This window comes from Chaetura pelagica, unplaced genomic scaffold, assembly GCF_000747805.2.
Source record: "Chaetura pelagica isolate M959 unplaced genomic scaffold, ChaPel_1.0 scaffold8, whole genome shotgun sequence".
Classification (NCBI taxonomy): Eukaryota; Metazoa; Chordata; class Aves; order Apodiformes; family Apodidae; genus Chaetura; species Chaetura pelagica.
In genome coordinates this window covers 279,160-292,912 of record NW_009954544.1, presented here as the reverse complement: position 1 = coordinate 292,912, position 13,753 = coordinate 279,160, and positions in this window count along the sequence as shown.

The following is a 13,753-nucleotide window of genomic DNA, read 5'->3' as shown; positions in this document are numbered from 1 at the left end:
GAGAGTGATTTTGGTTAACTGTTGAGACAGACTGCAAATTAGCATAAAACTTTGCTCTGAAAAGTGATGGGAAAGCTAGTGTTTACTGTTTGGTTTCTGTTCCATTTTGGGCCCTAAGAGCTGAAACATGCAGTAACACCACTTTGACTATGGAAGGAGTAATTCAGCTCAATGAAACAATGGAATTCTGTGCTTAAAAATAGCTTTCAACATTTCATATTTTACTTAGCAATTTAAAAGCAGATTGGTATCTGATAAGCATGGAAGAGTAATTAATCCACAAGGGGAAGCACACATGGGGCCTGATGGGATCTGTCCGAGAATCCTCAAAGAGCTGGCTGATGTCATCACCAGGCCTCTCACAATGATTTTTGGGAGGCCCTGGGAATCTAGAGAGATCCCAGTTGACTGGAAACTGGCTAATGTTGTCCCAATATTCAAGAAGGGCAAGAAGGAGGACCCTGGAAACTACAGGCTGGTCAGTTTAACTTCAGTGACTGGTAAAATTATGGAAAAGTTTATTCTGGGAGGCACTGAAAAACACCTGGAGGACAATGCAGTCACCAGTCATAGCCAGCATGGCTTCATCAGGGGAAAGTCTTGCTTGTCAAATATAATTTATTTTTATGACAAGGTGACCCACCTAGTTGATCAAGGGAAGCCAGTGGATGTCATATTTATGGATTTCAGCAAAGATTTTGGTACTGTCTCTCACAGAATTCTCTTGGACAAAGTGTCCAGCTGGACAAGCATAACATATGATGGGTGAATAGTCGGCTCACAGGTTGAGCACAAAGAATGACAGTGAATGGGGTAACATCAGGCTGGTGACCTGTGGGGTCCCACAGGGCTCTATCCTAGGCCCAGTCCTCTTCAACATATTCATCAATGACTTGGACACAGAACTTGAAGGAATTCTAAGTTAGCTGATAATGCAAAGCTGGACAACTCCCTTGAGGGCAGGCTGGCCTTGCAGAGAGACCTCGACAGGTTAGAGAAATGGGCAGTCACCAACCACATGAAGTTTAGTAAGGGGAAGCACTGGATTCTGCACCTGGAATGGAACAACCCTGGTGGTAAGTACAGACTAGGGAACAAGTGGCTGAAGAGCAGTGTGGCAGCGAGGGACCTGGGAGTCCTGGTTGATGGCAAACTGAGTATGAGCCAGCAGTGTGCCCTGGCAGCCAGGAGGGCCAACTTTGTCTTGGGGTACATCAAGCACAGCATTGCCAGCTGATCAAGGGAGGTGATTGTCCCACTCTGCTCTGCACTGGTGCGGCCTCACCTTGAGTACTGTGTGCAAGTTTGGGCACCACAATATAAGAAGGACATCAAGCTACTGGAAAATGTCCTAAGGAGAGTCATGAGGATCATGAAGGGTCTGGATAGGATGTCTTAAGAGGAGTGGCTAAGCTTGGAGAAGAGGAGGCTGAGGGGTAACCTCATTGCAGTCTATGGCTTCTTCACAGGAAATAATTTCAGCAATAATTTTGGTTTGGAAGCTTTCCTGATGTCTAGAAAAGTAGATGAGACATATTTCTTCTCTGGTTTTATAAATTAAACTTCTATCTTTTATCTCTGCATAATTTTCAATAATTTGCTAAAAAGTTGTTCATACAGTGAGATGAAATCTTAGTGGCTGTAAATTGTAAAGGCCTAGTAACTTCAGTGCTGCAAACACAGTTCACCCTATTGATTAATTTGTTATTCTGCAAATAATCCCAGTTTATGCACTTAAGAATACAGTTTTTAAAGGTAAACAGATATATTGTTGTCACAGATACAGATATAGTATATATCTATTTTATACTTTTGTGAAACCTACGGTTCCTTATATTGCAAGTATTAAACTTCTGACTTGGGAATAGAAATCTAGTGGGAAAACCACACAAGAGCATGTCTAAGGATGTGGTCAGAGATGCTATTGTGACTGCAGCTGAACAGCTCACTAAATCACTGCCTTGGGTGTTTTGCTGCTGTCTCCTTTGTACCCTCTGCATTTATAAGGCAGAATTTATCACTCTTTGGATCTGACAGCTTAACCATGCATCTGCTTCCCTCTCATCCCATCTGTGGGCTGTTTGTTGGGGTTTTTTTGGGTTGTTTTGTGTTTTTTTTCCTTGTTCTTTTCTTTCCTTGTTCTTTTCTTTTCTTTTCTTTTTCTTTTCTTTTCTTTTCTTTTCTTTTCTTTTCTTTTCTTTTCTTTTCTTTTCTTTTCTTTTCTTTTCTTTTCTTTTCTTTTCTTTTCTTTTCTTTTCTTTTCTTTTCTTTTCTTTTCTTTTCTTTTCTTTTCTTTTCTTTTCTTTTCTTTTCTTTTTTCCTGTTTTGTATATTTTTGGGTTTTTGTTTTGTTTTGTTTGTTGTTGGTTTGGGGGGGTTTTTGTGTGTGAGATTTTTTTTGTGGTTTTGTTTTTTTTTAACTGACAGAACTGAAGCTGGCAGAGACAGAGTATCTTCTACTAGCTGATACTAGCTGATCTGCTGCAGTAGTCTTCTGAGCTGAGCCATAACTTCTTAACCCAGTATTTGGTCCCCCTGTAAGTGGGCTTTGTTTGATCAAGTTGATAAGGGCAAGGGTGAACTGAAATAGTGCAACAAATACTTTGCAATGTGCAAAGGTCTGACACACATATTAGAGAGTACAGGGCATAAGAATCAACCTCTAGACAAATAATTCTGCATGCTATATTAATACTTAACTTATGTTGTTTCAGGATAGCACAAAACATAAGACCCCAGCTGAATAAAATAAGAATTAAAAAAACAAAATGTGTATTTGTATTCTCATCTGCTGATTCAGAAGGGCAGATGTGGACCTGCTGCTCCTGTAAATGGGAAATGAAGCTTTGGAAGCAAGTATCCTCAGGAAGGTTATAGGACATGCTGTGTAAGTTAATCTTTTCATCTAGTTTCTATGAATTCCATGGTGGGAACCCAAGCTTCTATCCCTCCTTGTGATTGCTGATATTTGGAAGCTCAAGGAAAATGTCAGAAGACTACAAGTGACATAGCTCCTCAAATCCCCAAAATCTTAGATTTTCTCTCTTCTTGTTGTTGTTGGGAAGATGCCTTTCAGTCAAACTTGAATCCACACCGTAACAGAGAAGGTTGCACTTCAGATTATCACATATAATTTCTGTTGTCCAGCAGGTATCAGTTGAAGTGTGAAGGATTCAGGTTCAAATCCTTTACCTCAAGTGAAAATGAATTTCTAAATTAATAAGACTCTTAATTAATCTGTTCTGTTTAGTCTCTATGGTTAAATAATACTTCCCTCTGCACATACCTGGCTAGATGTTGGACCCAGAGTAAATCTGCAGAAGGGCCTTTTTCATGTCATCTCTGATACATGTCATCTGCCATAAAGCAGAGGATTTGACTAGCCCTGACCACCATAACTTCTGGGCTGGTTGGTTCTGTATGAACACACATTCTCAGGCAGATGTGCTTGTTCAGTTGGCTTTCTTTCCAGGAACCTGTTTTAGCTCCTATCTGTGCCTGGTGCAGAGTAAGAATAATGCCCACTTCTCTGTGGATACTTTTTGAAATTGTCTTTGTCTATTACAATACATTTATAAGATAGGTCCTAAAAAGTGCTTCTGTACTTGTTTAGATCTTGTGCCTTTCTAGAAACTGTTGAGAATACAGAAAAATTGGAAAATTATATTTTAGTGTACGGTTTAAAAACAAGACCCTTAACGAAAACTTGCTGGAATCACTGGAAAATGATCTTTCTGATTTCCAATAAATCCTGAATATTTATCATGCATGTTGCTGTACCTCTGCTTCTGTACATTTTTGGCCTTGCTTGTCGGTTGGCTTCTGAAATGGTCATAGTTTACTGAGGTAGATAAGCTAAAAGTGTTGTATAAAACTCATGCATATTGGAAGCTATATGGAGAATGTAAAGTGATTCATAAGCTCAATGCTGTTTGCTGTGTGAAGAGGAACAGTTTCACCCAAAGGTTTTACCGTACTTCCCTTCATCACTATCCAATTATATGTGATTGCTAATAGAATTATCTGTCACTAGTCAAACTCTGAAATGTCTTCATTTATTAAAAAGGTATTTGTTTTTAATATAAATGGCACAACAGTGTTTGTACTGAATGCAGCCAGTAGCAGCTGGCTAATTATCTGAATTGCATCTTTAAAAGTAAGATGATTAATGTGATAGAGAATGAGCAGGATTTTTGAGGTTTATTACCTCAAAACCATTAATTCCACTACAATTTCCTTTCTACTCAGAACACAGTATGGTTTTGGCTGGAAAGAATTGATTTTTTAGCAATGATTACAAGACAGAACAGAATGAGATTTATTCGGAGTATTGTCATATAGAGCATCAGCCTATCTCCAAGACAGGAATATGTTGCAGGTAAATGATGCCATGCATTCAAGAGCTACCTTTTTACTGTCAGACATTAAAAATTAGCCTACTGCACTGATAGTTCTCAATGGTAAAAAATAATATCCCATATACTACAACTTGCTTAAGAATATGAGGGCTGCAGAACTGTGTTTTTCACAGGCAAGCCTTGGACACAGTGTGGTAGATTCTGCAAAACTTAACGATTCTCCATCCCTGCTCCCCCTTTAAATAATTATGAAATAGGTATTTTCTGTGTAAAAAACCCCACAATAGTTGTCACTCATATGTTAGCCACAATGATTATTTTCTGCTTATCTGTGTTTATTTGCTCAGTTTCATGAAGACAGTAAAATTTAACAACAGCTTGGCAATGAATCTGGCTTACCTTGCCAGGTATAATGGGATTTTGGTTCATGTAACAATACTGAGAGTAGGGCAAAGCCCTCTGGGTTTTATAGTAGACTACCAGCTAAATCCTATGTTACACTTTCTCCTATGGTATGAATCACAATAGGAAAAAAACCTCTCTTAAAATTTAAGTAGTAATGTAATTAATCTCAATGTATTCTAATAAATGATTTATAATACGTTGCTAACAGCAATACCATTTTTTAAATGAGGATAACAGTAAGAACACATCATTTAAACTGCATGTGATGTCTTTCTTATGGGGTAAAAAAAAAAAAAATAAATTTAAAACTACCTTAACGGTAAGAGAACCTTCTGCATTTTGAAATTTGGCAAGCTACATGATAATCTGAAGCATAAAAATATTGCTTCCTTCTCTCCCAATTAATTTCCTTATAGTTACATAGTGCATTCTGTAAGTTTCCTTAAATCCTTCCAGTGTTCTTTACCTTGGTTTTGCTACATGCACTGAGCCAGAGATTGTATTGTTTAGAGGTTCCAATAGAAAACAGAAGTAATTTAGACTTATTATTTTACAGCCTCCCAGTTGTGAAAACCTGTTGTCTGTTGATGATCTGGGAACTGCAGAGAATCAGGATTTCCACCATTCCCACAGAGACTATCTCTAAAATATGTCCATGTCGTGGTTTGAGCCAGGATGAAGCCAGTTTCCTTTCTACTGATTTCTTTTTTATTCTGTGAACTCTCTTTTAAGCAGCACACAAGTTTTCCAACCAGGGGACTGATAATGGCTGGATGTTTATAGTTAGTTCTGAGAGATCAAGGACACTTCATTCTACTTGTTGAATCTACTGCTTCAGATACTAAAGGATATTCTATACATTGTATATATAATTAATACTTGGTATAAATTCAGGGATCGTGGAAGTCAAGTCTCTTTTGCTTCTCTTCCATCCAATGCCAGCGTCTGGGGATGACTCCATCTATCCATCCATGTTTATCCCAAGGCCTGTGCATTCCTGACCCTCACAACTCTCCCCTCAGCTCCCGTCTGCTTTGCTGCTCTCTCCAGCAGCACTCCGGGGCTTTTCAGAACTGTTCATTCCTGAATATATATGTATATATTTGTTCATATTTTCTTTTATCATTAGTATTTCATTAAAGCTGTCTAGTTTAGTTTTCAATCCGGAAAGTCTCTCTCCTTATTCTCTCTCTCCTTTTGCTACCTGGATGGGAAGGGGATCAGGAGCATTACTGTCATCGGTTTAATTGACAATCTTGAGTCAAATCATGACAATCCAGTGTTACTTTTATCCAGGTATCTACAAATACATTCAACTTTTTTCAGTGGTCCATAAACAAGTCTTCTTTCCGGAGTATGCAACCAGATGCTTAGCTGTTAACTATCTCAAATAGAAGCAATGTGAAACTGGAGCCAGGTGTCTGGACTAGTGAATGCCCATTTTCAGTCACTAAGCAGAGAAAAAAAAAATCTTCTGATGCTTCACCTGGAAGGAGAGGTCAGATTACAAGAGGCATCACTCAAAATCCAAGACTGAAGACTGGTTTCTGACATGAACCACAAAAGGAAGAGGATGATAAGGTTAGAAACTCCTCCACAGTCCCTACACTGCATGCAGGGATATTTGATATTGCATTTTATACTTAAGAAGCAGATTGGCATAAATCTTGAAGAATCAATAGAATAAATTAATAGCATCTGTTTCTAAATGTACCCGAAACAGTGTGTGTGGGTTGTCAGGTTTGGGGTTTGGTATGGTTTGGGTTTTTTTGAATAAATGTGAAAAAGAATGAGAGGTTTATTAAAGTTAAATATCGCAGTAGGATGAAAACAATGAGAAGCTCAAGCCTACACTGCTTACGGAGAGGATAATTATGCCCACTAAGTTTTCCTTAAAATTCAGAAAAATAAAATAAAGGATTTCTAAACAATACACATTTAAAAAAATATTTTCATTGATCTTCCAAGGTGGGTTTATATAACATTGTTGCACTGGACTCCACAGAGCTATGTCATTTTATTTCAGATAACAATGTATCTAAAAGACTTGAGGGAAAATAAGCAGAAATATAAGAAACTGTGTATTGTAATAAACTATATACACTAGCTAAGCTACAGGAAACAAAAAAACATCAAACCAAAACACCAGTTGGAATTATGGAGAAAAGAGGTTTGTTGTGAGTAATATAACTTTTCTTTAGTTTGAGCCATGTAACTTCATCATGAAGAAAATTTGCAACGCCTTTAAAAGTGTTTTTCTGAGGTTTGGCCCTTTCTGTGCATAGATGCCAAGGATTGTTGAGTCATATCTCAATAATAACTTGAACAAAAAATACTGTGTTTACAAATTTAAGATATGCTGAATTAAATACAGGTCAGAACCATGCAAACTGATATTAGCATAAAATTATTTGCAGTTACTATCAGAGATGATGTGAGGGAATGTCTTTTGATGCTATAAATAGAATCTGACTAACAAGTTAGTGTGTGTGTATTTGCTACTGGATAGATAATGTATTATATTGAAACTCCTTTTGAGAAATACTAGTATCTAGAACAAACAACATTATTTTGCAAGTATACAGTACTTGAACAAACACTATTATATATATATTTATAAGTTAATGCCCCCTCCCTTTTATCTATCCAGAATGTATAGATATGTGCTAGTGACTTTTATATTTTGCCATTTTGATGTACTTTTAACAACTGATTACTAAAAGTATTTGAAATAGTCACTCATCACCTTCAATCCTATGTCTCTAGGATAACATATGCTACTTTATATTACTGACACCCATGTTTCAGCATATTTCTTCTAATTCTATTCTACCCCTGTCTTTTGGATCTTCCCAGATCATCAGCATGGTCTGAACCAGGGGAAAAAAACAATAACAACCCAAGGGGAAAAAATAAATAAATAAAAAAAAATTAACATAGCTTTTCTGCTTTATCTTTATGCACATATAAAACCAGATGCCATAGAAAATTGTTATACTCTCACATATAGAGTCTCGCAGCTAGAGAAGGAAGAGGACAGTGTATTTACAAATGTTTACTGAAAACATTAAAGAAGACTTGTAAATAAAAATTGCAGAAAAAATTATAGTCTCAGTATTTAAATGTACTGGAGAAGTTCTGGCAGTCTATAACAGATTGTTTTTTGTAACAGCAGCTTACATGGAATGTTAGTAACAATATCAGTGCATAAGTAGACAGTAAAGTGAACTCATATGAGTTTTGAACTCTTACAAACTTTTAATAAGAAGACATAAGACTATTTTGGGAAGCTCAGTGATCTCTCATGATACTGCTGCAAACGAAGAGGAAAAATAATTTATTTAGAGTAACTATATAAAAAAGGGATAAAATAATTAATTTGTCCCATTCGCGGAGGATATGTCAATATTGTTTGCACTGTTTAACCTCTTGTCCCTGTGAGGGACTAGCCCTCAGGACCTATTTTGGGAAATGATATTGAAACCCCATTGCAGGCGCTCAACCAAGTCTTATATGCATCCCAAAAGGGCTACCTAGGAGTATGGAGACTGCAGTGATGGCCTGCATACTGCCTCCACCCAGCATAGATGACAACGATCATGATAATGACAATGATTGAGATAATGACAATGATCGAGATAATGACAACCATCGAGGAGAGGAGAGGGCACAGGTCCACTTCAGCTTCTTACAGGTGTGTGGCTCAATCACAGGTACTCATGTTGAGAAATCAAGATTATAGGCCTATAAAACAGGGGGATGCAATAGTGGGGTTTGGGAGTTTCATCAACATCGACTATCGACACTGATCCTCCCCTGTTGGCTGGACCTACAACTCTGGATCCAGGACTGGTGATTTTCCTGTCCTCAGTATCTCTTTCTCTCTCTCAATTGTCTCCTTCTCTCCCTTTTTCTTTTTGTTCCCTTTTCCTTACTTAATACCTATGTGGATGGTTTTGTTTAGGTTGTTCAATATTAACTTCTACAGTTGAAATAAACGTGTTATTTGTTATAAACAGACCTTGTGTGTTGGTACACCTTCATCTGATCAAGGGGTGTTGGATGGTTGAGCTTTTACTTGGACCATAATACATTTACTCTTTCAGGGAAAAGAACAGATCTGACATTTTGGACCCAACTACACCTCGGCTCCTCTCTGAAGGAAGTCTAGAAAGCAAGGGGGCTCAGTCCTAATCTCCCTGGGCTGTCCAGTCTGAGTTGTGACACGTACAGGACTGGAGCCAGCCGCAACCAGGCTCCTCTATTGCAGCAGGAGTTTAGAAAGCAAGGGGGTCCAGTTCTAACTTTCCTGGGTTATTAAACCGGGCAGTGCCAGTCCCCCTATTCTCTTGTCTAAATGTTAGTGGAAGTTTGCCTAAAGTATTTGTCTTAAGGATTAATCACTAAATTCAAACAAGTTTAATTTAGAGTTAGGATTAAAGAACTCACTTATAGGAAACCACCAGCATTGCAAATTCATTGGCACTTTTCTGGATCCCACTCCAGAAACACTTTTACATAATGGATGTGTAAATTCAAGAGTTGATGGGACAAAATTGAGATAAAACCCCTCTTTCTAGTGCTCTCATGAAATGCTATTATAACAGCGGCCTCTGAACTTTTTTTGCTTGAAAGCTAAGTGATATAATAAGAAATGGTTATAGCGCTTGTACAAGCTACCTCTTAGTCGCAAGGAGAAAGGTATCAATTATATTATATTGTGTAACATTCTTAATACTTAAATTTTTCTCACTTCTTAGAGATTTTCATGAGATGTTATGTATTGAAAAAATTAAATTTTAAAATTTAGCAATAGCTGCTAGGCAGTATATCCTGAATCAAACATGAAAGCATATATTGGTGATCACTTTAGAGTTAATGAATACTGTACCAGTACCAGTACTGCTGGACCAGTGAGAGAAATTTGATTGCTCCCAGGGTGTTTGTCATGATCCACGACCTATTGTATCTCCTTTTTGGAGTGTATTACACTTATCAGGATTTGCTGAGAGATCCACACGTGGGTATCGCCTCACACAGAGGAGACAGGGGCTTATGCCCTGACTTTTTTGAGTGAATAACTTGCTCAGTGCTTACTAATATTTCCAACAAAATGCACGGTTTATTGTGGGGAAAACAAAGCAATTTGGGGCAGGAGGTTCAAAAGGAGTGATTACAACACCTGAAATATATATGGGTACACCTTAGTTACACACCTTATTTACTTATTTAAGTGAGGGAAGGAGGAGGAGGAATATGCCCGACGCAGTTCCCGTATAGGGTTGCGATTTGTGTGCAAGTAAGACAGGATTATACTTTCCCCTATAAGCTGGGGTAGCCGGAATTGTCTCACCATGCTGTGACGCAGATAGGATGGGCTGGGTCGAGCTGGGTCAGTGTTGGTGCAGGAGTTTTAATGCCAGGTTGCTAGCTTCCAAAAATGACTACGTGAGTAATATAGAATTGCTGCCTAATCAGCAGGTATTAAGAATCACCACTTGAGGCTCAACTGTCTGGGTCAAAAAAGAAAGGTTTTTAAGAAGTAACTTCCTTTTGTTACTGAGGAGTCTTTTCCTTTGCTCCTATTGCAGAGAGATGCTGAGCAATATAAGATGAGAAGTCATTTCACTTTCCTTCTTCTTCTAAATCTAGGAGAAACAGGAAAACATTAACGTGCCACAAATCTCTTGACAAAGATTATCACATATGGGGAAAATTAATGGTGATAATTTCATACTAATTTTAATAATGAAGAATGTCTTTAGAAAGAAAAAGAGTAAGAGTAGAAAGGTTTCTCCATTACCGTACCTGCAGACTCTGAAGGGACATCTGTACTGTCTATAGTGTTCTGTCTTTTGCAGAGAGTAGATTTGCATCAAATGTACACTTTTGTTTTTGAACCCCATTGTTCTCTGGAGACTACATAGGGTAAACCAGTGGGGAATCGTTCAAGCAAATTATTTTCTAACTTTGCCTATACTTATTCCTTCCATTGTCATTGGTGTTTCAATGTGACATATTGTCACATCTCGGAGTATGACAGTTCCTGGGATTTTGCCATGGAGGAAAAATCATTGATATGCAGTCTGTATATACTCTTTATAAAACTCATTTTATCTACATTTTTGAGAGAAAGATCATCAAAAAGAATGGAATGACAGGCTATTTTCCCAATTATTTTGTTCTATCACAAATACCTATGTTCAAGAGAGTATAACTGCTACCAAAATCACCTCTGATCAAAAACCAGAAGAGAGGACAGTGCCATTTTCTTTCTTTCCTGAGCATCATGATTATCATACTGAAGCTGTAGAACCTCCTAGACCAAAGATGTGATAAGGCATGCAAATCTTGAATTTGAGAAGAGATACTGGTTTAGTAGTGGAATTGGTAGTGCTGCGTTAACAGCGGACTTGTTGATCTTAAAGATGTTTTCCAATCAAAAGACTTATGTAATTCTTTGCAAGCTGTTACAAACAATGTTGCATTGCAGCTGTCTCACAAGGAGAACTTGAGGATTTGAATAATCTAACTGAAGGCCAGTTTACGCCTTCATACAGTTATTTGCTTTATGGTATCAATTGGGTACAGCGAGAAGCTCTTTGTAGTATCTGATAAAGCAACACCTGTTATTCTTATTTTCTTGCAATTATGAATTAAAAAATCAGATAAAAGGTATAAGTCCCTCTAAGTAAGCTTTATTTTTTTATATAGATACTGATAATTCTGAAGCATCTCTTGAAATAAAATATTTTTTCTGTTTGTTTATCTTTCTTCTTATTCTGAAACTCTGTTCAATTAAGAGCAAATTTTAATGTTACCTTGTGGTTGGTTGACCCTGTCTGGGCACCAGGTGCCCACCAAGGAAGAGAAAATACAATGAAAGGCTCATGAGTCAAGATAAGAGTAGATAGAGACCATTTACCAATTATCGCCATGGGCAAAATAGACTTGACTTGGGAAAAATTAACTTTATTTATTCCCAATCAAATCAGAGTAAGATAATGGGAAATACAAACTAAATCTTAAACAACTTGCCCTTAGCCCCTTGCTACTTCCCAGGCTTAACTTAATTCCTGTTTTTTCTTTACCCCCTCCTCCTCAGTGCTGCAGGGATACAGGGAATAGGGCTTGCGGTCAGTTCATCATAAAAGAAGCTTTCTCTGCTTTAGGGTGAGGACTCTTCAGACTCTTACCCTGTTCTAGCATGGGGTGCCTACCATGGGAGACAGTCCTTCATTAACTTATCCAACATGTGTCCTTTCTACAACCTGCAGATCTTCATGTACTGTTCCAAGTGTGGGTCCTCTCCATGGGGCATAGTACTTAAGAACAGACTGCTCCAGTTTTGGTTCCACATGGGGTCACAAGTCCTGCCAGCAAACCTCCTCAAGCGTGGGCTCCTTTCTCCTTGCTTCCTGCCAACACCCTGCTTCAGTGAGGGCTTCCCCTGGGATCACAGCCTCCTTCAGGTACACCAAGTTGCTCCAGACTGGGGTCCTCCACAGGCTGCAGGTGGATATCTGCTCTGCCATGGACCTCCATGGGCTGCAGGGCTACAGCCTGCCTCACTGGGTTCTTCACCATGAGCTGCAGGGGAATTTCTGCTCTGATGCCTGGAGTACCTCCTCCCCCTACTTCTTCACTGGTCTTGTTGTCTGGAGGGTTGTTTCTTTCACAAATATTCACTCCTGTCTCTGGTTGCTGTTGTGCAGTTTTCACCTCCCTCCTTTTAAAATATGTTACCACAGAGGTGTTATGATGATTGCTGATGGGCTCTGCCTTGGCTAGTGGTTGGTCTGTCTTGGAGTTGTTTTACTATTTTTACTAAGTTTTACATTTATTCATCCACTTCCTTGTGAGAAAGGGCTATGTAACTTTGATTTTACAGGCTCTGAAAGCTGGCTCTACCTAACTGCATGTTAAACAAACCATTATGATAGGGAGGTTTTTACTGCTGTAGTATCATATATACCTGATACACAGTTAGGATAAGTGTATAATTCGTCAGCAGAGAGCTACAAATTTAACTTGCACAATCTGTGAGAGCTTGCAAGCAATATCAACCAGCTTCATGAGACACAAGCTGCAAACTAGCCCCTTTTGTCAAAGAGTTATAGTTACCTTTACTGCAGTCAGTTCAAAAGCCAATTAAATGAGTAGGGCTTCAGGTCTTACTACCAGATCCTGTTGTACAATTTACTTAGCCTGAGCTCAGGCTGTACTCCCTGTTCCTCCACTATGGCTGATGGGAAACGTTCTAACTAAATTATTTCCTGACCACTTCCAAACTCTGTATAAAGGGAAGTACACAGCCATGCTTGTACAGTCTCAACAGGGGATAAAACAGCAAAGGACTTTGAATGCAATTGAATAAAAACTGGCTTGCTTATTAGCTCTTTCAAGGGAGGATACATAACCAAATTGAATTTTAATCAAATTTCACTGCCTATTCTCAGAATATTTTCCTTTTTTAAATATGAATAAAAATTTTTATAGTGAGAATTCTGATGACAAATAATAGAAGCAATCAGTATCTCTTTAATGCTTTGGTTCTTAGCTTGATATATATATCACCGTATTCAAACACAGCTTTCCTCACATACTTACATAAATTACTCTATTACTAACATGTAAAACTTTGTTCAACTCTCTGATGACAAATAATAGAAGCAATCAGTATCTCTTTAATGCTTTGGTTCTTAGCTTGATATATATATCACCGTATTCAAACACAGCTTTCCTCACATACTTACATAAATTACTCTATTACTAACATGTAAAACTTTGTTCAACTCATGTATCATGAAGAAAATTATATAGAATCATGGAATCCTAGGGGTTGGAAGGGACCTCAAAAGATCATCTAGTCCAACCCCCCCTGCCAGAGCAGGGTCACCCAGAGTACATCACACAGGAACGCATCCAGGTGGGTTTTGAATGTCTCCAGTGAAGGAGACTCCACAACCTCCCTGGGCAGTCTGTTCCAG